The sequence below is a fragment of the Salvelinus alpinus genome, chromosome 8 (assembly GCF_045679555.1).
Source record: "Salvelinus alpinus chromosome 8, SLU_Salpinus.1, whole genome shotgun sequence".
In the NCBI taxonomy this organism is placed as follows: domain Eukaryota; kingdom Metazoa; phylum Chordata; class Actinopteri; order Salmoniformes; family Salmonidae; genus Salvelinus; species Salvelinus alpinus.
The window spans coordinates 15,936,360-15,960,886 of record NC_092093.1 but is presented as its reverse complement, the minus strand read 5'-3'; the positions used below and the strand labels follow the sequence as shown (position 1 = coordinate 15,960,886).

General features: G+C 44.0%; 1 protein-coding gene across 4 annotated transcripts in view; it reads right to left on the bottom strand.

Annotated features, from left to right (window-relative positions):
* LOC139582623 (disks large-associated protein 2-like) overlaps positions 1 to 5,949 on the bottom strand; it is a 160,056-nt gene extending 154,107 nt beyond the window's left edge. For all 4 annotated transcript variants that reach the window (XM_071412766.1, XM_071412764.1, XM_071412767.1 and 1 more), the window contains exon 1: positions 5,372 to 5,949. The gene's annotated coding sequence lies outside the window, so the exon portion shown is untranslated. The remainder of the gene's footprint in view (positions 1 to 5,371) is intronic.
* Between the last annotated feature and the right edge of the window lie 18,578 nt (positions 5,950 to 24,527).

Genomic DNA, 24,527 nt, shown 5'->3' with positions numbered 1-24,527 from the left:
GACAAACACACCACTATAGTGAAACACCACTTTAGAGAAACACACCACTATAGAGAAATGCACCACTAAAGAGAAACACACAACAATAGAGAAAAACACCACTACAGAGAAACACCATTATAGACAAACACACCACTATAGAGGAACACCACTATAGATAAACACACCATTATAGAGAAACACACCTCTATAGAGAAACTCCACTATAGACAAACAACAATATTGAGAAACACATCACAATAGTGAAACACCACTCAAAAAACACCACTATAGAAAAACACACCATTATGGAGAAACACACCATTATGGAGAAACATTACTACAGAGAAACCCCATTTTACAGAAACACCATCATAGAAAAACACACCACTATAGAGAAACCACTATAGAGAAACACATAATTTTTGAGAAAAACACTATTATAGAGAAACACCACTATAGAGAAACACACCATTATAGAGAAACATATCATTATAGAGAAACACACCACTATAGAGTACCATTCCACTATAGAGAACCACACCAATTTAGAGAAACACCATCAAAGAGAAACACACCATTAGAGAAGCACACCATTATAAAGAAGAACACCACTATAGAGAAAAAATCCTCTATAGAGAAACACACCACAATAGAGAACCCACCATTATACAGAAACACCATTATAAAGAAACACACCACTGTAGAGTACCATTCCACTATAGAGAACCACACCATTTTAGAGAAACACCATCAAAGAGAAACACACCATTATAGAGAAACACCATCAAAGAGAAACACACCATTATAGAGAAACTCACAAAAATAGAGAAACACACCATCATAGAGAAAAACAACTATAGATAAACAAAACTATAGTGAAACACTGCTATAGAGAAAAACACCAACATAAAGAAACACACCATCATAGTGAAACACCCTCTAGAGAAACACACCATTATACAGAAACACACCACTAGAGAGAAACATACCCCTATAGAGAAACACACCACTATTGAGAAACACGCCCCTATAGAGAAAGAGAAACTAAAGAGAAACACGCCCCTATAGAGAAAGAGAAACTAAAGAGAAACACGCCCCTATAGAGAAAGAGAAACTAAAGAGAAACACGCCCCTATAGAGAAAGAGAAACTAAAGAGAAACACGCCCCTATAAAGAAAGAGAAACTAAAGAGAAACACGCCCCTATAGAGAAAGAGAAACTAAAGAGAAACACGCCCCTATAAAGAAAGAGAAACTAAAGAGAAACACGCCCCTATAGAGAAAGAGAAACTAAAGAGAAACACGCCCCTATAAAGAAAGAGAAACTAAAGAGAAACACACCACTATAGAGAAAAAAAACACTATAGAGAATTACACCACTATAGAGGAACACCACTATAGATAAACACACCATTATAGAGAAACACACCTCTACAGAGAAACTCCACTATAGACAAACAACAATATTGAGAAACACATCATAATAGTGAAACACCACTCCAAAAAAACACCACTATAGAGAAACAAACCATTATAGAGAAACACACCATTATGGAGAAACACTACTACAGAGAAACACCATTTTACAGAAACACCATTTTAGAGAAACACCATCATAGAAAAACACACCACTATAGAGAAACCACTATAGAGAAACAAATCATTTGAGAGAAACACCATTATAGAGAAACACACCATTATAGAGAAACACACCACTTTAGAGAAACACACCACTTTAGAGAAACACACCACTATAGAGAAACACACCATTACAGAGAAACACACCATTACAGAGAAACACACCATTATAGAGAAACATTTGGAGATGATGAGAAAGAGAGACAGTGATACACCCAGTATACTGAAGTTGATTGGAATTGTACATGGCTATACAGAGAAAATGTGAGTGTGTGTTTGTAGCAATGCCATACAATCCAGTTAAACAATGCACAGGGATGCTCTGAATGCGCTCTAGTCCAGCTCGTATTCACCCGCACACCCACACACACTAAGCCCATCGCATGATCCTAAGCACCACTAACTACCGAACAGTGGATCCAAGCCTAATGCTAGTAAACTGTACGACTTCATATCCTTACTAGTCTTCCAGAACCACAGACTCCAACAGTAGAAAGCACACTGAAGACCACATCAACCAGTGGCAGACAGACATACCACAGCTTGCAGGATAGACAAGGACATAACATTACATGTGGAGAGAGAGAGGGACCATACATTCTCCTTATTATCTCTGGTGTTGATCTACACACTGCTGTTGTTGCTCATAAAACATGAATGGTAGGCCTACCTTGACTGAAACTAAAGGCCAGTTAAGTGCGTCAATGATCTCATAAATCGAGCTAGGTGATTGATGTGCGAACGCGACAGACGGGCAAACATACAATAGTGGTTGTGAGGGAGTAGCTGGGGAAACTGCTTTAAGGATGCTATGCTAACTGCTGGGGAATCTCCTTTCAGGGTGCTACGCTAACTGCTGGGGAAACTGCTTTAAGAATGCTATGCTAACTGCTGGGGAATCTCCTTTCAGGGTGCTACGCTAACTGCTGGGGAATCTGCTTTAAGGATGCTACGGTAACTGCTGGGGAATCTGCTATAAGGACGCTATGTTAACTGCTGGGGGGAATGGGGCAACACAGATGCCTGACAGAGTGCAGGTAGCTGTGAGGAGCTGCTGCTATTCTATCCCTCCCAGAATCTGCTATGCATTACAACGCTAAAGGGATGAGAAATGGCTACCTCGGGTTCGACACAGTCGTCCACTCCGCTGTGTGTGCGTGTGTGTAAGCCTGTTTGTCACATCAATGGATCACATCTACAATGATAAAATGTATCTCTGGATCCCTGTTAAAGCATTGTCTAGCACATTGTAGAGCCTGGAGGGTACAAGCCTCACACATGGTAAATTATCTTATACCGGCTAGTCAGGCACACACACACACACACACACACACACACACACACACACACACACACACACACACACACACACACACACACACACACACACACACACACACACACACACACACACACACACACACACACACACACACACACACAGGCCAAAGCCCTGTGAAGGTGTTCAAAAGCAGCATGAAGGATTCAGAGGGAGCTACAGTAGCAGCTTGGCTCCGCCCCTAATTTATGGAAGTGGTGGTAGGTGTGGGCGGGGTCTAGAGACTAGTGATGGGGGTAGGTGTGGGCGGGGTCTAGAGACTAGTGATGGGGGTAGGTGTGGGCGGGGTCTAGAGACTAGTGATGGGGGTAGGTGTGGGTGGGGCCTAGAGACTAGTGATGGGGGTAGGTGTGGGCGGGGTCTAGAGACTAGTGATGGGGGTAGGTGTGGGCGGGGTCTAGAGACTAGTGATGGGGGTAGGTGTGGGCGGGGTCTAGAGACTAGTGATGGGGGTAGGTGTGGGTGGGGCCTAGAGACTAGTGATGGGGGTAGGTGTGGGCAGGGCCTAGAGGCTAGTGATGGGGGTAGGTGTGGGTGGGGCCTAGAGACTAGTGATGGGGGTAGGTGTGGGCAGGGCCTAGAGGCTAGTGATGGGGGTAGGTGTGGGTGGGGCCTAGAGGCTAGTGATGGGGGTAGGTGTGGGTGGGGCCTAGAGACTAGTGATGGGGGTAGGTGTGGGCAGGGCCTAGAGGCTAGTGATGGGGGTAGATGTGGGTGGGGCCTAGAGACTAGTGATGGGGGTAGGTGTGGGCAGGGCCTAGAGGCTAGTGATGGGGGTAGGTGTGGGTGGGGCCTAGAGACTAGTGATGGGGGTAGGTGTGGGCAGGGCCTAGAGGCTAGTGATGGGGGTAGGTGTGGGTGGGGCCTAGAGACTCGTGATGGGGTAGGTGTGGGCAGGGCCTAGAGACTAGTGATGGGGTAGATGTGGGCGGGGCCTAGAGACTAGTGATGGGGTAGCTGTGGGCGGGGCCTAGAGAGTAGTGTTGGGGGAATTGAATTGATACAGTTACATATAAGGATATCATTTTTTACGATATATCGTATCGTTTTGACAATACCGCAATATTATTTTGCTCTAGTTTTCTGTACCTGCATCAAAATGTTTCCTTCATAATTTGTTCTCAATCTTCTTTTTAAATAGGTAACCAATTTGTTTTCAGCACCTTTATTTCCATGTCTGATCCAAACTCGTTTTCTCATGGCTCTCTCTTGTCCCTCTGGAGCTGCAATATGTTTGGAACATCGAATCGCAATAAAATCACAGTATCGAATTGCGAATCGTGAGAATCGTAATGCATATGGTATCGTGAGCTAGGGAAATTCCCAGCCCTAAAAGAAAGTTGAAAGTGATCTCCATAAGGTCACCCTAGGGCCAAGATTTAGGGCAGACTTCCCACATGTGATTGAGAGATGTGAGGGAAACCACCCTTCAGATGGTAACCACCACGTCTTCCCCATGGTTTGCAGAGCACAGAGAGAGTGAGTCAAGTGGAACAGGGAGGACTGTCACACTATCTCTCTCGCTCGTTCCCTGTACCATTCCTGCCCCCCCCCCCCCCACACACACACACACTCCCCCTCTCTCTCTCTCTCTCTCTCTCTCATACACACACCAAACATACACACGCTCCCATACACACTCACTCTCTCCCTCTCACACACACACACACACACACGCACATGCACACAAACAAGCTCCCACACACACACACTCTCTCCCTCTCGCTCTCTCACACACACACCAAACACATACACACAGCTCGTCACACTGTGTGACGGATGCCCCTCTGTCAGCCACCAAACCAGAAAATCATGTCCACCCATTACGGCCAACCAAACCCCTATGAGATTATTGCTAGGTAACATTATCTCCTACCCCATTTCATTCATCCGTATCATTTGAGAAAAGGAGCCCCAAATATTCACAGCCGCAACATACCAGAGTTGCTCCATCTTCAGATATTGGTCACATAGACCGGGTGAAAATTACCCCCGTTGCCCATCGAGAACCTTGGCAGTGGTTTGGCCCTCCCACTCTTCGAGCTTAACACACACATACATTAGCCAGACGGATCACTGACGATGGATGAAGGGAGAGAGCATTCGGCTCTCCACGTCCAGCTGAAGACAGATGTGCTGCATCTGCCCAAGGTGTTGAAAATCTGGTGTGATGTTCTACCCGTCCCCCAATCCAATACTGAGATGAATACCAAGTACTAGGTCTGGCTCCGTCAACTTTCAATCATCCTGTTTCATCCGCCTCTGAGACAGTAGCAAGGCAATGACAAGAAAACATACATATATACTGCGATAAGTCTCAAATTCCTCCTGCTTGTGAAAAATGATGTAGCCCATAAAGGCTTGGCTTGCTGTGCCATTAGGGGTAACATGACATGCATCCCAATGCTCTTACCTTGCAGCGTGCCTATGTTCTGGAGACATCGGAGCACATATGTTGCTTCTTCACTCGATGACAGGAAAACACAGCACAGTCATTCAGAGAACAGATCTGAGAAAGAGTCTGTTCTGGTGGGCAGAAGAAGAAAAAAACAAAATCCCTCTCTTCCTTCCTTCCCTCCTGTTTCTTTTTTTATCCAAGCCCTCAGAGGAATAGGGTGAGAGGAATGGTGCGATGAGGAGAGGATGAGATGCAGGAGGACCAGTCTGTTGTACTGTTCTGTGGCTGTGTATCAGTGCTGGGCTCTGCGTGTACTCCTCCACTGCAGCAGTGTGAGTGACAGAGGCTCGTGCTGCATGTTCCACAGGCTCTACCGGCACAGCGCAAAACACGGCAACTAAATTCCCGTCCAATGGATTCAGAACCCTGCATTTCTGTATCTCCACATATCCCCTTCTATTTTTGTATTGATTTACCTCTATCTCTTCTCTACAGGTTCAGAGTACGTCCTGTGTTTGTCTCCATATCATTGGATCCTTATTCTCCTTTTCCGTCCTTTGCGTCGTCCCTCACTCCTCTCACTGGACGTCATGTGTCTGACACTCCTGGCAATAAAATGTCAAGCCCAATAAAGCTCCAACCTCCTCTGATGATGATGACGATGACATCACTGCTTCAGCTGACCGACAGTGAGTGTTTTCCTCGTCTCGTGTGAGTATTAACGTCACAGACTTCAGACACATTTCTTGGATTCAGTTGGACCTTCAGTTGATGATTTTTCATCATAGGTAATATCACATGACACTATTACCTAATTTGGAGTTCAAATCATGTAATAACATAACAACACATAACACAAAATTCCAATAGATGGAGAAACATTAACTCACAAAACAACTTACATGCAACAGGTTAGTTTAGGCATCCTAGTGAGTGGTTAAATTAGGGTTAGGTTTAGGCATGCTAATGAGTGGTTAAAGGTAGGCTCAGCGATATGACGTAGATGCAGAAAGTAAACAGCATAGTGGGTCCATTTCTGCAACAAGTAAGACCGTTGAAGCCCGAGGCTCAACTTCTCCGTTGTGTTGGTGCCCTGGCTACCACGCTGTAACAGCATGATGGGAACCCATGCACCTGCACAGATACTGTGTGTGACTGTGTGAGAGCCAAGTCTTGCATCTTGCTCCTCTCAATACCTGGGTTGCTGCTCGTGGCAATGTAATTTCGTCAGTGGTGTAAAGTACTTAAGTAGTACTTTAAAGTATTTCGTCGTTTTTGGGGTTATCTGTACTTTGCTATTTATATCTTTGACTATGTTTACTTTTACTTCACTACATTACTAAAGAAAATGATGTACTTTTTACTCCATACATTTTCCCTGACACCCAAAAGTACTTGTTACATTTTGAATGCTTAGCAGGACAGAAAATGGTTCAATTCCCACACACACAAAAAACATCCCTGGTTATCCCTACAGCCTCTGATCTGGCCATTTGGTTTGCTTAGTATAAGGACATTTTAATTATTCATACTTTTACTTTATTTTAAAAACAATACTTTTAGACTTTTACTCAAGTAGAATTTTACTAGGTGACTTTCACCTTTACTTGAGTCATTTTCTATTATGGTATCTTTACTTTTACTCAAGTATGACAATTGGGTACTTTTCCACCACTGCATTTCGCTGAGTCTACCGTTAAGGTAATAGTTAGGCTTAGAAAAGGAAAACATGCCTGGATTCAAACTGCTGTCAATCAAAGTGTGAGTTACCACCATGATTCATCATTAATAGACAGTCCAGCTGCTGTACCAGAACTCAAACCATCACCCCTCCGATTAACCTCACGTCCTGCCATTTTATTAATCTGTTCTCTCTCTCAGCGCAAGAGGGTATCTTTGAAGAGAAAAATATATACAACTTGTCTGAGGATTATATTGATTTGGGGTTAATGTAGCTCATTGGTAGTGGAGTTAACGTAGTTTATTGGTAGTCTCATGGAGTGGACACTAGTTTCTGAGGGATGAGAGTGCACTGCCTCTTGACAGGGGAGAGATGCTACTAAGAGAATAGGGCTGCAGAAAAGGTTGTACTGTGGTTACACTTTAGCGTTGGGCTAAAGGGGAGAAGAGGGAGGGAGATGTTGGAAGAGGTCTGAGGGCCCTATAGGGTCTTAAAGATCCTGCACAACTTCACCTCAAGAGAAGCCAGTTCCATAACTACAGAAATATCCTGCTGATTCAACAATTCGGAAGTCTCAAAAACTGTGATTTCGCATAGAAAAACTTCACTGTGAAAAGTTACCTCCTCATCAATATCTCAGCCAAATATATATTTTCTTATCTGTAATCCAGTACTGCACTTCTGGTCGAAAGACATACTCCAGAGAAAGACAACATTGTTCCTTACGACAATCTTAGATCTACCACACATGACCTGAATTGTCCCTATGGTCACAAGTCAAGCTATCTAAACTACAGGCCTACAATATGATAATTGCCCTCAAAAACACCACACGTGGAACAGAAAATCCCATTCTCCCACATTAATTCCTGAGGCATTATTATTTTGTTCATGCTCCTCATTTGATTAAGGTGAGAATTAATTATGGCACCAAGGGGCAGAAAAGGCAGGTGCGGTAACCGCTCCCTGCTCGCTCAAGGACAGAGCGTCGCGCTTGACAAATGGCTCCGCTCAAGAGAAACGCCGCTCAATTCTCCAAGACACAAATACAAAGCGAAAAATTGTTATAATTAAAAGTGCATCCGGTCTTTATTTGATCCATTTGAAGGTAATTAGAGATGTGGTTGTATTATGATGTGTAGGCTGGTGTCACGGGAGAGGCAGGTCAATAGAGCAGGGTTGTGTTCATCAGGCACCAAACGGAGGGAAACAGCTGAAACAGGGACGGAGTACTTGTACTGGTCCAATAAGAAACACTCATTTTCCAGCTCAGTTTTCCGGTACATGCAGTAATGAATACAGCCCCAGTAGAAATTAGATGATGAAGGAATGAGAAAAGATACTGTCTCTGTATTGACACTCACTGTCTATTAGGATAGATCAGTGGTTCATTCCCAACCTTTTTCGGTTACCGTACCACCAACTAAATTTTGCTCTGCCCGGAGTACCCCTGAAGTACCCCTCATATGCATTTTACCAGTAAGTCTATGGTCTCACGAGTCTTCTCAATTACCCCCTGTGGATAGGCCAAGTACCCCCAGGGGTCCTAGTACTCCTGGTTGGGAAACACTGCTCTAGATTACCCTCTTGAGTAAATGTAGATATTAACATGCAGATGTGTTTGTACTAGTGCTGACCTAGAATATCACAAACATATTGCATTGGGACACTGATGAAGTGATTCCCCCCAAGGCCACACATTGCAAACCAACCAGCCAAACATTGCACATATGTGGGCCTAAATGAATCTGACTGCCACACTGACTGGTTCTTGTGCCAGCCTGGTAAGTATCTTGGTTCATTGGATGTGTTCATCATCAAAGGCGATAGCGCCACCTAGCGCTGTAACTCAGAGGTTGACAGTCCCCGTAATGTAAGAGTGCGGGTAGAGTAAGATTTTGTTATTGCGAACAAGTACAGTGTTACAAATCTTTCAAATAAGAGCATTTCATATATACAAATATTTAGGTCTGTGTTGATATGATTTAAAAAGTTGTTTGAAAATCTTTGCTGGTTGATTTTACCCTCAGTTCCTCAATAGATACACACATTGGCTTAAACAGCCCTGCGACGTTCCTATATTGTCCCCATCCTCTCCAGTTTCTCAGGCAGGAGATGCAGTAGATTTGTTAGATGATCTATACTGAAGTGATTAACATGCACAATTTACAGAATCTGATGAGTCAGGCTAGATAAAATGCAAGGCCTGAGGAGCAGCGATAAGGAACGCTCAGAACAGTCCACCATCGCTGGTTCTGATCATCAAAAACCATGGTGACACTGATTCCCTGACTTACTGTGAAAGACAGGCGGTATGCTGCTGATTGGACAATTTAATGTAAGCCTCCCGACCCGTCCTTGTATAAGGAGAGATTAACAATCAGTTCATCTAAAATGTGTAAAAAGTATAAAAGTGTGTGTGTGTGTGTTCTCCTGTAAAAAGTCTAATGTCAGCTCCTTCAGCACTGTGAGGGACATTTAAGGCAGCATGGCTATTGCACCACACATGCATAATCACTCCATTACCATTACTCACAACACTTTAAATGTTAATGTAAAGAACTATATTAACATAAATGATAGGCATAAACCACCACCTTCACCAAGACCTGTAAACCTGTTTACGAAGATTCTTTTAAAATGTAGAGCAAAAATGCTATAAAGCATTGAACCATTGACCATACATTCTACAGTAACACACGACGCAACTGTACACAGAGGCGTCATGGCCTTTTTACTTTATTTTGTCATTTTTTATTTAACTAGGCAAGTCAGTTAAGAACAAATTCTTATTTACAATGACGGCATACCAAAAAGCAAAAGGCCTCCTGCAGAGACGGGGGCTGGGATTCAAACTAAAAATATAGGACAAAACACACATAGCGACACCACAACACTACATAAAGAGAGACCTTTGTGCCCTTAGGGGGCACAAGGGGCACGTGCCCCCTCAGATCTGTCCTGTTTGATTTATTTTTATTTTCAATTGTTAAATTAATTACTAAACCCCCGTTTTATCATAATTACATAATAATAACATTATCTCCTACCCCATTTCATTCATCCATTTAATTTGAGAAATTATTTATTCTTGATGAATGAATAAAACAAAAATATTTTGTTGTATGTTTCTCTGTAATACTACCCACTGGGCACAGACGTCATTTCAACATCTAATTGTGATTTACATTTGGTCAACTAAATATCTCATCATGTCATTGGATTTAGGTTAAAAGACGGGTGGAAAAACACTTAATTCCCTTATGTTAATGAATGTTTGCAAATCCAATCAGTTTTCCATGTTGATTCAACGTCATCACATATCATTTTTGGGTTGGAATGATGTGGACACAACGTTTATTCAACCAGTTTTTGCCCAGTGGGTAGCCATCTAGCAATTTTATGAAGTTGGCTTTAGCGAGGCAGCTAGATACAGTAGGTTCCCAATCTCATAACTAGCTACCAAGGCCATTTCAGGCTATCAATCAAGATGGCATGTCAGCTAGTGTTGAAGAACTCACCGTCATTCGTTTCGCTTCTGTCCAATCAATGCTGCTTAAGTGCTGGTTGCTGCTTCCAGCCTAATAATGAAAATATTTTCTTATTTGGTAGATGTATCCTCACCTCCCATGCCTCTTACCTGGGTTATTGTCAAGGAAAAGGCAGCAACGTGTCCATAGTAGCCATGGTAACACCTGTGACAAATGAATACATTTGTTTTAGAAATAGTAGGCCAAGCTAATGAAGTTGAGTCACTACAGAATATACAGTTGAAGTCGGAAGTTTACATACACTTAGGTTGGAGTCATTAAAACTTGTTTTTTCAACCACTCCACATATTTCTTGTTAACAATCTATAGTTTTGGCAAGTCGGTTAGGACATCTACTTTGTGCATGACACAAGTCATTTTTCCAACAATTGTTTACAGACAGATTATTTCACTTATAACTCACTGTATCACAATTCCAGTGGGTCAGGAGTTTACATACACTAAGTTGACTGTGCCTTTAAACAGCTTGGAAAATTCCAGAATATTATCTCATGGCTTAAGAAGCTTCTGACAAGCTAATTTACATCATTTGAGTCATTTGAAGGTGTACCTGTGGATGTATTTCAAGGCATACCTTCAACCTCAGTGCCGCTTTGCTTGACATCATGGGAATATCAAAAGGAATCAGCCAAGACCTCAGAAAAATAACTGTAGACCTCCACAAGTCTGGTTCATCATAGGGAGCAATTTCCAAACGCCTGAAGGTACCACGAAGATATCATCTGTACAAACAATAGTACGCAAGTATAAACACCATGGGACCACGCAGCCGTCATACCGCTCAGGAAGGAGATGAGTTCTGTCTCCTAGAGATTAATGTACTTTGATGCGAAAAGTGCAAATCAATCCCAGTGACGCCAAGCATACTTCCAAAGTTGTGGCAAAATGGCTTAAGGACAACAAAGTCAAGATATTGGAGTGGCCATCACAAAGCCCTGACCTCAATCCCATAGAAAATTTGTGGGCAGAACTGAAAAACGTGTGCGAGCAAGGAGGCCTTACAAACCTGACTCAGTTACACCAGCTCTGTCAGGAGGAATGGACCAAAATTCACCCAACTTATTGTGGGAAGGTTGTGGAAGGCTACCCGAAACGTTTGACCCAAGTTAAACAATTTAAAGGCAATGCTACCAAATACTAATTGAGTTTATGTAAACTTCTGACCCACTGGTAATGTGATGAAAGAAACACAAGCTGAAATAAATCCATAATTCTCTCTACTATTATTCTGACATTTCACATTCTTAAAATAAAGTGGTGTTCCTAACTGACCTAAGACATGGAATTTTAACTCTGATTAAATGTCAGGAATTTTGAAAAACTGAGTTTAAATGTATTTGGCTAAGGTGTATGTAAACTTCCGACTTCAACTGTAGATGTGTTGAATGGGGATGGGGGGGTCCACAATGAACAAGTGTAGATATTAACTGACTATGACAAGACACCGTGAGACCATGAGCGCATTATGATTTCAAATGTAAGATGTGTTGAATATCAAGCCTACCAGTAAGTATATTGTTGTTATACAACGGATGGGTCTAATCCTCGATGCTGATTGGTTAAAACTGCATTCCAGCCGGTGTCTATTCCACAAGTTGAATAGACACCGGCTATAAAATATGAAGAATACACGCAGAGGACACTATTGCCGAACTTTAAGGCCCATAATGCAAATCTTCAGGAAATGGGCGTGGCTTCACATCGTTTCGAGATTTGAAGGAAATGGTGAAAAATATGCAGTCGAAGTACAACCATGAATATGAATATGGCTGCACAGTATTGTCTCTTATCTATGGCGGTTATGATATCGTTTAGGACCTTGAGCGTAGCTGAGGTGCACCCATGACCAGCTCTGAAACCAGAATGCATAGCGAAGAAGGTATGGTGGGATTCAAAATGGTCGGTAAAGTGTTTGTTAACTTGGCTTTCAAAGACCTTAGAAAGGCAGGGTAGGATAGATATAGGTCTGTAGCAGTTTGGGTCTAGAGTGTCTCCCCCTTTGAATAGGGGGATGACCGCGGCAGCTTTCCAATCTTTGGGAATCTCAGATGATACGAAAGAGGTTGAACAGGCTAGTAATAGGGGTAGCAACAATTTCAGGGGATCATTTTAGAAAGAGAGGGTCCAGATTGTCTAGCCCGGCTGATACAGTGAGGGAAATAAGTATTTGACCCCTCTGCAAAACATGACTTAGTACTTGGTGGCAAAACCCTTGTTGGCTATCACAGAGGTCAGACGTTTCTTGTAGTTGGCCACCAGGTTTGCACACATCTCAGGAGGGATTTTGTCCCACTCCTCTTTGCAGATCTTCTTCAAGTCATTAAGGTTTCGAGGCTGACGTTTGGCAACTCGAACCTTCAGCTCCCTCCACAGATTTTCTATGGGATTAAGGTCTGGAGACTGGCTAGGCCACTCCAGGACCTTAATGTGCTTTTTCTTGAGCCACTCCTTTGTTGCCTTGGCCGTGTGTTTTGGGTCATTGTCATGCTGGAATACCCATCCACGACCCATTTTCAATACCCTGGCTGAGGGAAGGAGGTTTTCACCCAAGATTTGACGGCACATGGCCCCGTCCATCGTCCCTTTGATGCGGTGAAGTTGTCCTGTCCCCTTAGCAGAAAAACACCCCCAAAGCATAATGTTTCCACCTCCATGTTTGACGGTGGGGATGGTTTCTTGGGGTCATAGGCAGCATTCCTCCTCCTCCAAACACGGCAAGTTGAGTTGATGCCAAAGAACTCCATTTTGGTCTCATCTGACCACAACACGTTCACCCAGTTGTCCTCTGAATCATTCAGATGTTCATTGGCAAACTTCAGACGGGCATGTATATGTGCTTTCTTGAGCAGGGGACCTTGCGGGCGCTGCAGGATTTCAGTCCTTCACGGCGTAGTGTGTTACCAATTGTTTTCTTGGTGACTATGGTCCCAGCTGCCTTGAGATCATTGACAAGATCCTCCTGTGTAGTTCTGGGCTGATTCCTCACCATTCGCATGATCATTGCAACTCCATGAGGTGAGATCTTGCATGGAGCCCTAGGCCAAGGGAGTTTGACAATTATTTTGTGTTTCTTCCATTTGCGAATAATCGCACCAACTGTTGTCACCTTCTCACCAAGCTGCTTGGCAATGGTCTTGTAGCCCATTCCAGCCTTGTGTAGATCTACAATCTTGTCCCTGACATCCTTGGAGAGCTCTTTGGTCTTGGCCATGGTGGAGAGTTTGGAATCTGATTGATTGATTGCTTCTGTGGACAGGTGTCTTTTATACAGGTAAGAAACTGAGATTAGTAGCACTCCCTTTAAGAGTGTGCTCCTAATCTCAGCTCGTTACCTGTATGAAAGACACCTGGGAGCCAGAAATCTTTCTGATTGAGAGGGGGTCAAATACTTATTTCCCTCATTAAAATGCAAATCAATTTATAACATTTTTGACATGCGTTTTTCTGGATATTTTTGTTGTTATTCTGTCTCTCACTGTTCAAATAAACCTACCATTAAAATTATAGACTGATAATTTCTTTGTCAGTAGGCAAACGTACAAAATCAGCAGGGGATCAAATACTTTTTTCCCTCACTGTATGTAGGGGTCCAGATTTTGCAGCTCTTTCAGAACATCAGCTATCTGGATTTGGGTGAAGGAGAAATGGGGGAGGCTTGGGCGAGTTGCTGTGGGGGGTGCAGGGCTGTTGACCAGGGTAGGGGTAGCCAGTTGGAAAGCATGGCCAGCTGTAGAAAAATGCTTATTGAAATGATCAATTATAGTGGATTTATTGGTGGTGACAGTGTTTCCTAGCCTCAGTGCAGTGGGCAGCTGGGAGGAGGTGCTCTTATTCTCCATGGACTTTACATTGTCCCAGAACTTTTTTGAGTTTGTGCTACAGAATGCAAATATCTTTTTGACAAAGCTAGCCTTAGCTTACCTAACTGCCTGTGTATATTGGTTCCTAACTTCCCTGAAAAGTTGCATATCATGGGGGCTATTCGATGCTAATGCAGTACGCCACAGGATGTTTTTGTGTCAAGGGCAGTCAGGTCTGGAGTGAACCAAGGGCTATATCTGTTCCTGGTTCTACATTTTTTGAATGGGGCATGCTTATTTAAGATGGTGAGGAACGCACTTTTAAAGAATAAATCAGGCATCCTCTACTGACGGGATGAGGTCAATATCCTTCCAGGATACCCGGGCCAGGTCGATTAGAAAGGCCTGCTCGCTGAAGTGTCTTAGGGAGCGTTTGACAGTGATGAGGGGTGCTCATTTGACCGCAGACCCATTACGGATGCAGGCAATGAGGCAGTGATCGCTGAGATCTTGGCAGCAGAGGTGTATTTGGAGGGCAAGTTGGTTAGGATGATATCTATGAGGGTGCCCGTGTTTACGGATTTGGGGTTGTACCTGGTAGGTTCATTGATAATTTGTGTGCGATTGAGGGCATCAAGCTTAGATTGTAGGATGGCTGGGGTGTTAAGCATGTCCCAGTTTGGTCACCTAGCAGCATGAGCTCTGAAGATAGATGGGGGGCAATCAATTCACATATGGTGTCCAGGGCACAGCTCGGGGCAGAAAGTGGTCTATAGCAAGCGGCAACGGTGAGAGACTTGTTTCTGGAAAGGTGGATTTTTAGAAGTAGAAGCTTGAATTGTTTGGGTACAGACCTGGATAGTAAGACAGAACTCCGCAGTAAATTGCAACTCCGCCCCCTTTGGCAGTTCTATCTTGTCGGAAAATGTTATAGTTAAGGATGGACAGTTCAGGGTATTTGATGGTCTTCCTAAGCCAGGATTCAGACACAGCTAGGAAATCCGGGTTGACAGAGTGTGCTAAAGCAGTGAATAAAACAAACTTAGGGAGGAGGCTTCTAATGTTAACATGCATGAAACCAAGGCTTTTACGGTTACAGAAGTCAACAAATAAGAACACATGGGGAATAGGAGTGGAGCTAGGCACTGCAGGGCCTGGATTAACCTCTACATCACCAGAGGAACAGAGGAGGAGTAGGATAAGGGTACGGCTAAAGGCTATAAGAACTGGTCGTCTACTATTTTCGGAACAGAGAGTAAAAGGAGCAGGTTTCTGGGCGCGATAGAATAGATTCGAGGCATAATGTACAGACAAAGGTATGGTAGGATGTGAATACAGTGGAGGTAAACCTAGACATTGAGTGATGATGAGAGAGATATTGTCTCTAGAAACATAATTTAAACCAGGTGATGTCACCGCATGAGTGGGAAGTGGAACTAAAGGGTTAGCTAAGGAATACTGAGCAGGGCTAGAGGCTCTATAGTGAAATAAGACAATAATCACTAACCAGAACAGCAATGGACAAGGCATATTGACATTAGGGAAAGGCATGCGTAGCTGAGTGATCATATGGGTCCAGTGAGTAGTTAGGCTGGCTAGAGACACGGCGATTCAGACAGCGAGCGGGCCAGGGCTAGCAAGCTAGCAGAAGGGTCTTAGGGGGATGTCGCGACGGAAGAAGTCTGTTATAGCCTCCTCGTAGGGTTACGTCGGCAGACCAGTCGTCATGGATAAGCAGGGCTCCGTGTAGTAAAAAGGGGTCCAGGCCAATTGGAAAAATAGGTATAGTGGCCCAAGTAATTGGCCGATGGACCTATCCAGCTAACAGTCCATTATGCTCTATACAGCTAGCGGGCCGCGGCTAGCAGATGGACATTCAGGGGACGTCGCGACGTTGTAGCCAGTTGAAGAACACCCTCGGGCAGATTACGTCGTTAGTCCAGTCGTGAAGGATTGGCGGGGCTCCGAACCGGCAGTAAAAGGGGTCCAGGCCAATTGGCAAAATAGGTATTGTAGCCCAGGAGTGGCTGATGGACCTCTTCAGCTAGCCGGGAGATGGGCCTAGCATGGGCTAGCTCCAGGCTAATTGGTGCTTGCTTCGGGACAGAGACGTTAGCCAGGAGTAGCCATTCGGATTGCAGCTAGCTAGCTGGGATGATCCAGGTGAAAAGGTTCAGAGCTTGCGGTAGGAATTCGGGGAGAAAATAAGTCCGGTATGCTCTGGTTTGAATCGTGTTGTGCAAACTGGCGAGAGATTTCTGAGCTAAAGGTTAGCTGATGACCGCTAGCAGTAGTTAGCTGACTACTAGCTAGTAGCTAGTTAGCTGGCTAGCTTCTGTTGGGTCCCGGTTCAAAAGTAAAGAAAAATACTTTAGAAAAAAGCAGATCCACACCACATTGGGTGAGGCGGGTTGCAGGAGAGTATTTTGAAGTGGAGGTTTAGAAAAATCTCAAATTTGAACTCATCAGACCAAGGACAGATTTCCACCGGACTAATGTCCATTGCTCGTGTTTCTTGGCCCAAGGAAGTCTCTTCTTATTGGTGTCCTTTAGTAGTGTTCCTTTGCAGCAATTCGACCATGACGGCCTAATTCATGCAGTCTCCTCTGAACAGTTGATGTTGAGATGTGTCTGTTACTTGAACTCTGTGAAGCATTTATTTGGGCTGCAATTTCTGAGGCTAGTAACTCTAATGAACTTGTCCTCTGCAGCAGAGGTAACTCTGGGTCTTCCTTTCCCTTGGCGGTCCTCATGAGAGCCAGTTTCATCATAGCACTTGAAGAAACGTTCAATGTTCTTGAAATGTTCTGCATTGACTGACATTCATGTCTTAAAAGTAATGACTGCTTATTTGAGCTGTTCTTGACATAATATGGACTTGGTCTTTTACCAAAGAGGGCTATCTTCTGTATATAACCTCTAAGGAAAGAAATTCCACAAATTAACAAGGTACACCTGTTAATTGAAATGCATTCCAGGTGACTACCTCATGAAGCTGGTTGAGAGACTGCCAAGAGTGTGCAAAGTTGTCATCAAGCCAAAGGGTTGCTACTTTGAAGAACTACATGATTCCATATGTGTTATTTCACAGTTTTGATGTCTTCACTATTATTCTACAAAGTAGACTTTTTTTTTTAAATAAAGAAAACCCCTTCCATATACCTTCCAAACGTGGTCTGAGTAGGTGTCCAAACGTTTGACTGGTACTCAGATAAATCCATATATAAACGTGACATATTTTTAAATGTATGATCATACATTTCAATAACAGACAGTATAAATCTCACAACCCCATCCAAAAAGTTTCATATGGATACAGTGAGGGAAAAAAGTATTTGATCCCCTGCTGATTTTGTACGTTTGCCCACTGACAAAGAAATTATCAGTCTATAATTTTAATGGTAGGTTTATTTGAACAGTGAGAGACAGAATAACAACAAAAAAATCCAGAAAAACGCATGTCAAAAACGTTATAAATTGATTTGCATTTTAAATGAGGGAAATAAGTATTTGACCCCCTCTCAATCAGAAAGATTTCTGGCTCCCAGGTGTCTTTCATACAGGTAACGAGCTGAGATTAGGAGCACACTCTTAAAGGGAGTGCTCCTAATCTCAGTTTCTTACCTGTATAAAAGATACCTGTCCACAGAAGCAATCAATCAATCAGATTCCAAACTCTCCACTATGGCCAAGACCAAAGAGCTCTCCAAGGATGTCAGGGACAAGATTGTAGACCTACACAAGGCTGGAATGGGCTACAAGACCATCGCCAAGCAGCTTGGTGAGAAGGTGACAACAGTTTCTGTGATTATTCGCAAATGGAAGAAACACAAAAGAACTGTCAATCTCCCTCAGCCTGGGGCTCCATGCAAGATCTCACCTCGTGGAGTTGCAATGATCATGAGAACGGTGAGGAATCAGCCCAGAACTACACAGGAGGATCTTGTCAATGATCTCAAGGCAGCTGGGACCATAGTCATCAAGAAAACAATTGGTAACACACTATGCCGTGAAGGACTGAAATCCTGCAGCGCCCGCAAGGTCCCCCTGCTCAAGAAAGCACATATACATGCCCGTCTGAAGTTTGCCAATGAACATCTGAATGATTCAGAGGACAACTGGGTGAACGTGTTGTGGTCAGATGAGACCAAAATGGAGTTCTTTGGCATCAACCCAACTTGCCGTGTTTGGAGGAGGAGGAATGCTGCCTATGACCCCAAGAAACCATCCCCACCGTCAAACATGGAGGTGGAAACATTATGCTTTGGGGGTGTTTTTCTGCTAAAGGGACAGGACAACTTCACCGCATCAAAGGGACGATGGACGGGGCCATGTACCATCAAATCTTGGGTGAAAACCTCCTTCCCTCAGCCAGGGTATTGAAAATGGGTCGTGGATGGGTATTCCAGCATGACAATGACCCAAAACACACGGCCAAGGCAACAAAGGAGTGGCTCAAGAAGAAGCACATTAAGGTCCTGGAGTGGCCTAGCCAGTCTCCAGACCTTAATCCCATAGAAAATCTGTGGAGGGAGCTGAAGGTTCGAGTTGCCAAACGTCAGCCTCGAAACCTTAATGACTTGAAGAAGATCTGCAAAGAGGAGTGGGACAAAATCCCTCCTGAGATGTGTGCAAACCTGGTGGCCAACTACAAGAAACGTCTGACCTCTGTGATTGCCAACAAGGGTTTTGCCACCAAGTACTAAGTCATGTTTTGCAGAGGGGTCAAATACTTATTTCCCTCATTAAAATGCAAATCAATTCATAACATTTTTGACATGCGTTTTTCTGGATTTTTTTGTTGATATTCTGTCTCTCACTGTTCAAATAAACCTACCATTAAAATTATAGACTGATCATTTCTTTGTCAGTGGGCAAACGTACAAAATCAGCAGGGGATCAAATACTTTTTTCCCTCACTGTATGTATTTTCATCATGCGAAATGTACTCAGAAAATTGAATGAGACAGATATGTCCCTTAAATTAATATTACAGCAGACCATCTAAAGCACTCAGTTATACCAAACTATTGAAAGGCAATGACTGTAATACAAGATATTAAACAAAATATAAAATTGACAGTATTATTCATCACAAATATCAAATGTAAAGTATTATTTAACATGTACTGATGATTTCTGATTTGCAATATAAGGATCTGGATAAAGATGTTGAGGAGATGCTTTGTCAAACTGATGAGAAAGTACATACATGGATATATTAAAATCACTAGATGGGGTAATAATTGCAGCTTCATTCCAACAAAATCTAGCTGTGTCTATATATAGTATGCAAAGATGTCAACATGAGTTTACCACAGCTTGTCCTGCAGCAATGTATACGTATCAAGCCATGCGTAACGACCCTGGAGCTGAGTAGGCTCCCACCTTCTGAATTCACTTGAGAGATATTAAATACATCTATCCATTAGTGACCTATAAAGTTATACAATGTGTGATTACAGAGCTGAACTAACCAGTGATATACTGTAGGATGACTTGTCTTTAGATGGAGGCATCTAAGTTCTCATGGGTATGGAAATGCTCTGGTTGGCGGTTGCACAGGCTGTGTGGGATGATGCCAAGTTGAGGTGTGCAGTCTCCCATGTTAATATGTGTCCCGTGCAGAGCTGTGGCACTCGAAGCACTTCTTCACTGTGAGCCCGCAGGGACATATTGTGTAAACGGCCATATAAATGCAGCTAACAGAGTGTGTGTGTGTGTGTGTGTGTGTGTGTGTGTGTGTGTGTGTGTGTGTGTGTGTGTGTGTGTGTGTGTGTGTGTGTGTGTGTGTGTGTGTGTGTGTGTGTGTGTGTGTGTGTGTGTGTGTGTGTGTGTGAGGCAGACAAAGGAGACGATAGGGGTACTGTGTGTATGTTTGTATGTGGGGGAGGGGTGACTGTGCTTGTCGTGTGCGTGTGTGTGCGTGCGCGTGTGTGTCTCTGTGCATAGCACATGGGGATGTGTGGAACTTACTCCTCAGCCTGAAATGTCCCCACTTAAGCCAGCAAATAGCTAGCTTTTCACGTGGCACCGACAGGTAAGACGCTTCAGGAGGGCGGTCACGTGTGCTAGCAAGACAGAAGTCCCTAGTTTACTACAGTACTTACTATAGAATTCTGTAGTATACTACACACTGTCCTATCCATTGATTGTGTAGTACTTACTGTAAAATACTACAGTAATGTCTGCAAAAACAGTACAGTTTAACTACAGTATTTATTTTACATATACCCTGCCCGTTTTCCTCCCCCATATTGCAATTTGTACCACACATAAGTGAGAAACCTACATGCCAAGTATAGACAAAATTCTGTATTGTGTTCCCTACAGGTCATGGAAAACAGCAGAAATCCTATACCTACCTACAGGTTATCGAAAATGTGCTCCTTTAGTATTTCTCCAGTAGGTTTCCTGAAGCGGAAAACCTACAGTTGTGTCAAAGATAATAAAACAAAAACACTACAGTAAATACTACATTATACTGCAATCTGCAAAAACACTACATTAATTACTATAGTATATACTAGAGTTCTTTTACTACAGTATTTATACTATAGTTAACTGTAAATACTACAGTTCACTACAATATACTACAGTAAGTACTAGTTTCCACAGTAGTGTTTTTGCTGACTTTAGTGTTTTACAGACATTTTGCAGACTTTAGTTACTACTGTGAATACTACAGTAAAGTCAGCAAAAACACTACAGAGAATACTATAGTATTTTTTCATGTGGGAAGCCAGTAGTCATGGCTTAGTAAGGACAAGGTGGCATCTGTATTCAATACTTAGTGAGTGGAATGCAGGTGGATGCTTTTTGAAGAGAAGATTCTGCAGTAATGTTTAGGTCAGTGGAGAACATGAGGGGTTGATAACACAGACTGGCAGGCTGCAAATCACCATTTTTTTTCACCCACATCTCTGGAACCTTACAAACAAACAGGGGAAAGCTCTTTAATGAGCCAGTTATTTACGTAAATGCTGTTTAAATGGCAGCCAATACTGAGAGGACAATTCCCACACACACCCCTCAAAACCATCCTACTCTCAGTGATGTATTGGTCTCAATAACATATATTTTCCCAATAGCATTTTCATACACAAAACAAACATGAGAAAAGACACCTACAGTAAAATGAACATCAGCTCCGCGGCAATGTAAGGTGATCTCACATGTATCATGAAAATAAACAACATTCATCACCCAAGAAAAACAACTCTAACCGGCTAGCCCAGTTGGTGGTTGGTACATACTGACAGACAGTGGGAGGTCAGGCTCTCTGATTCTGCTCATACAACCTGGCAGGAGGTAAGCTCCCTGCTAAACCAAGACAGTTGCTCTGAAGTCAGTGGCATATTCTTAATTTGGAGACACCATCCGTCTCAATAGGAACACACAGATACACACAATATATATAGTGGGGAGAAGAAGTATTTGATACACTGCCGATTTTGCAGGTTTTCCTACTTACAAAGCATGTAGAGGTCTGTAATTTTTATCATAGGTACACTTCAACTGCTGTGAGAGACGGAATCTAAAACAAAAATCCAGAAAATCACATTGTATGATTTTTAAGTAATTAATTTGCATTTTGCACTAATTTGCACTGATGTTGGGCAATTAGGCCTGGCTCGCAGTCAGCGTTCCAATTCATCCCAAAGGTGTTAAATGGGGTTGAGGTCAGGGCTCTGTGCAGGCTAATCAAGTTTTTCCACACCGATCTCGACAAACCATTTCTGTATGGACCTCGCTTTTTGTATGGGGGAATTGTCATGCTGAAACAGGAAAGGGCTTTCCCCAAAATGTTGCAACAAAGTTGGAAGCAGAGAATCATATAGAATGTTATAGTATGCTGTAGCATTAAGATTTCCCTTCACTGGAACTAAGGGGCCTAGCCCTAACCATGAAAAACATCCCCAGTCCATTATTCCTCCTCCACCAAATTTTACCGTTGGCACAGTTGGCATTGGTGCAGGTAACGTTTTCCTTGCATCCGGCAGCGAGCTTTACACCACTCTGGCCGACGCTTTGCATTGCGCATGGTGATCTTATGCTTGTGTGCAGCTGCTCGACCATGGAAACCCATTTCATGAAGCTCCCGACGAACAGTTATTGTGCTGATGTTGCTTCCAGAGACCGTTTGCAAACCAGTAGTGAGTATTGTCTTTAAGTCCATGGATGTGAACCATTCCCCTGCGGCTACTGTCTGGGGAACATTGACCATCCGCAACATGTGAAAGGGGAGAACTTTCAGAAAGAATTGAACCATTTTAAATCCAGACCTGGACGGAAGCCTCCATCTTTCTTCGGGAACCAGGAAATAGGTTGAGTAAAAGCCATCTTGCTGTTCTGATGCTTTTACTTTTGTGATCGTGCCCATCTCCAGGAGAGATGTAATCTCCTGGTTGAGGGTGCAAGCTTTAAGGGGGTCTGTGACTGAAGTCATTCTGATCCCTGAGAATTGCTGGAGTCGGCGTCAGAACTACAGCCTGTACCCTTGTGAGAGGGTCATCACCACCCATGGGTCTGAGGAGTGGGATGCCCAGTAGGTCAGGTTCTGCTGGGTAAATCAGCCGACGGCTGACACCTGCCATTCAGTTTCTGCCCCCATGCCTGTTTGTGGGGTTGGGGGTTGCTATGGCCCCGGCCTCTTGGGGGCTGGGGGGTGGCTGCGTCGCTGTCTAGGGCTGGCGAGCGCCTGTGTTAGGCTGGTGGTAGGGCCAAGGGCGTATGTGGTGCTGGGCCGAGTGAGAGAGGCGGGGTTCATGCAGGTCAGGCCTCCCTCTGCCACTACTCTGTGATGCCTGGTTTCTGAGCGGTGGGTTCCACAGTGGTGTAGCTTGACTCAGCTGTTTTGTACATTCGATTGCCCGCTCAGCCGCGGGGGTGAATATCAGTCCGCGGACCACTGGAAGCTTTCTCTGAGTCCTTCTAGAGTCATTGGACATTGGGGCTTGGGAAAGACCTAGCGACGAGTCACAACTTGGGTGTAAATCAGTATGACTAGCTTTCTGGTCATGAACGCAAAGCTTGAAGAGGTCCAGGTCTGCGTGCTTCGGCTGGAGTATCCTGTTCTGTGCTAGCACGAGCACTGAAACGGAGTTCCCAATGCGGGCAGCTGTGTTGTAGGCCCATGACAGTAGCTCATCTGTGCCCCTGTAGTGAGGTCTGGGGCAGTGGGCTTCAGCTGGGGAGAGCATCAGCTCTGCTATGCATTCATACACCTTAGGCAGATGGTCAAGCCCATATTGTTTTGAATCGCGCATGGCAGATAGCATCTTACTATCCTTGCCGTGGGGGGCGAGAGCCCGCGGGTCTGGCCAGCATCTCTAGAGCTCCGTAACTAAATCTGGTGAAGGTGGCACACCGAACGGTGTAGCTGCGGGGACCTTCTTAAAGAACGGGTTAGCTGCAGAGGCTGTGGCATGAGGACCATCAAGCTCTAGCCTAGCTAAGTCTGCATGCAGGACAGCACGTATTGAGGCAGAGCTTTCTTCTGACTCAGTGTGATCAGTGCCTCGGAATTACTCCTCTGACCCATCTTTAGCATTGACACTGAATGGGTCCACAACACTGGTTGGCACCTCCTTCACCATGTTGGGTGTGTCATCATCCTGGTCACTAAAGTGCTGGATGGATGCCCGAGTGGAGAGTAGGTCATCATCACGGATATCAGAGTCCTCTGTTGCATCCCCCATGCTGAAGGGAGTGCTATAGGGCCCCGACTCAGGGGGCTTGAAGGAACGCAAAGCGTTTTTAGCTGCTCTATCTCAGAAGATAAAGAATCGACCTTCTGAGTGAGGCGCTTATTCTTTGACATTTTCACCGGGGGGCCGCCATCGGTTTCGTAGCCCTGGATGGGTCCTGGTTAACAATGCCGGACGCTTGTAAATTATCTGTGAAAACCAGGCCCTCAACCCTGGCTAACCATGCTTCCCACACCTTCACAAACAGGATGGCGCAGTTAATGCAGGGGTCAGAAAAGGCCTCACAGGCAGGGGGCCAACACCTCAGCAGGCGTAGCACAGGTCATGACCATCTTCTACTTGTAGTTCAGCTCCACAAGATGCCCAGCATCATGGTGATGCAGTGTTTTCTCAGCTCAGAAGGTGAAGAAAAATATAATAAAATATAAA